This window comes from Arachis hypogaea, chromosome 20 (assembly GCF_003086295.3).
Source record: "Arachis hypogaea cultivar Tifrunner chromosome 20, arahy.Tifrunner.gnm2.J5K5, whole genome shotgun sequence".
Classification (NCBI taxonomy): Eukaryota; Viridiplantae; Streptophyta; class Magnoliopsida; order Fabales; family Fabaceae; genus Arachis; species Arachis hypogaea.
The window spans coordinates 26947680-26950028 of record NC_092055.1 but is presented as its reverse complement, the minus strand read 5'-3'; the positions used below and the strand labels follow the sequence as shown (position 1 = coordinate 26950028).

Sequence of the window (2349 nt, the reverse complement as noted above, 5' to 3'; positions counted from 1 at the left end):
TTCTCCATGTCACTTGGGAAGCTATCAGTAGGCTTGGGAATCTGCTGAGAGATATATCCCACTTGAGATTCCAGCCTCTTGATGGTGTCTCCCTGGTCTTTTATATTAGCTCGCACTTTATCGTTGAACACTCTGTTGTCTTGGACTTCCTTGCATATACCTTCAAGTAGAGTCTCAATTCTGGAGAGTCTATCTTCGGATGGTGATGGTGGGTTGAGGTTGGAGGAATGAGAAGGGCCATTTTGGTTTTGATATGGATGTTGAAAAATATTGTTGGGTGGGTATTGATATGATCTCTGTGTGGAATGTTGGTGAGTTACATTGTTGTTGGGGTTGTGACATCTCTGATCTTGGCCTTGATCTTGTTGATTTCTCCACCCAAAGTTTGGGTGGTTCTTCCAACCAGGATTATAAGTTTTGGAGTACGGATCATGGGCCTGCCTAGGTGAGTTCCCAATATAGTTGGCTTGTTCCCGGTCACCCTCTTCCTCTGTATTTACTCCTTCTTGAGTTGCTAATGAGGTGGTGACTGCTGCAACTTAGTTTCTTTCCATCTTCTTGGTAAGGTCAGCCAGCTGCTTGGTGATCGTCTTGTTTTGAGCTAGCAGTGCATCCATGTTGTTCAGCTCCATCACTCATCGAGTGTTGCTCCTTTCAGAAGCATAGAAGTAGTCATTCTCAGCTACAGTCTCGATGACATCTATGGCTTCTTCAATGGTCTTCTTCTTGTTTAGAGATCCCCTGGATGAGTGATCTACTGCCTTCTTTGATTTATAAGAAAGCCCCTCATAGAAAATGTGTAGTTGCACCCATTCATTGAACATGTCTGGCGGGCACCTTCTTGTTAAGTCCTTAAACCTCTCCCATGCTTCATAGAGGGTTTCACCATCTTATTGCCTGAAGATTTGTACCTCAACTCTCAACCTGTTGATTCTTTGAGGAGGGTAGAATCTTTCTAAGAATTTGTTCACCACATCTTCCCACGTTGTTAAACTCTCCTTCGGGAAAGATTCCAACCATTTAGATGCTTTATCCCTGAGTGAAAAGGGGAACAAAAGCAGTCTATAGGTGTCAGGATAAACACCATTAGACTTTACAGTATCACATATCCTTAGGAAGGTGGTTAGATGTGGATTGGGGTCTTCTTGGGTGCTTCCTCCGATTGCACAGTTGTTCTGAACGAGAGTGATGAGCTGGGACTTTAGTTCAAAGTTATTGGCATGTATGGTTGGCTTTTGAATGCTACTTCCACAATTTCTTGGGTTTGGATTGATATAAGAGCCTATAACTTTTCTCTCTTGCCCAGCATGATTTACTGGGCCTTCTCTGGCATGGTTGTGAGCTTCTTCTTCATGGTGATTCTCCATATTCTCCTCCATTTCTGTTTCAAAATACTCTTCCTCTTCCTCAACACCAACGACTCTCTTCCCTCTTGCTTCCTTCCTTAATCTAAGGAAGGTCCTCTCAGGTTCAGAATCAAAGGAAGTTGAAGCCCCGCTTCTTCTATCTGTCATACAACCAACAAAGCAAAAAGCAAGAAAGAAAATGAATAAAGAAATTACTCTTGTTAGAATGGTTGTTAGTGTGAGTGGTGTAATGTATTAAACAGTTAGTGGGTTAGTGAACTAAATTGTAAACAACGAAGAAAACACAACAAACGGGCAAGGGAAAAAGGGAAGAAAATAGCTAAAACTGAAAGTAAATCACTCAGATGGAATTAAACAAAACAAAAGAAAATTACTCAATCTAGTTATCTTCCAACTTAATCATTGTAGATAAAAAATCAATCCCCAGCAACGGTGCCATAAACTTGATGCACGGAAACTTGTTTCTCAACAAATTTCCCTTCGGCAAGTATACCGAATTGTCGTCAAGTAAAAACACACAATAGAGTGAGGTCGAATCCCACAGGGATTGATTAGTCAAGCAACTTTAATTAGAGGAATGTTCTAGTTGAGCTAAGCAGAAATTGAGTTGAGAAATTGTAGAAAATTAAATGGCAGGAAAGCAAATAACAAAAAATGTAAGTGCTGAAAATAATTGCGGAATGTAAATTGCAGAAAGTAAATTACAGAATCTTAAATAGGGATTTGGGAATATGAGCGTAAAAGTAAATGGCAGAAGGTAAAGAGAATGGGTAAGATCAGAAATGGGGGATTCATTGGGCTTAGGAGATGTTACATTCTCCGGATCAAGTCATTCTCATCTCTTCCTCAATCAATGCATTCATTGATCTTGTTCATACCCTGTGTCGAGCTATCCGACCTGGGATGATGGGCGACAAAATGAACGACCTCTTCAGGTCAGACTATCCGACCTCTTCCTAAAAGAGCTCGGCCAAATCGACGG

The 2349-nt window shown here is 41.1% G+C and overlaps 1 non-coding gene across 1 annotated transcript; it reads left to right on the top strand.

The window, feature by feature from the left end:
- The first annotated feature begins 822 nt into the window (after positions 1-822).
- On the top strand, positions 823-926 carry LOC112788589 (small nucleolar RNA R71). The gene has a single exon (XR_003195949.1). It is a non-coding gene; the product is annotated as a small nucleolar RNA R71 (small nucleolar RNA).
- Positions 927-2349: the final 1423 nt, after the last annotated feature.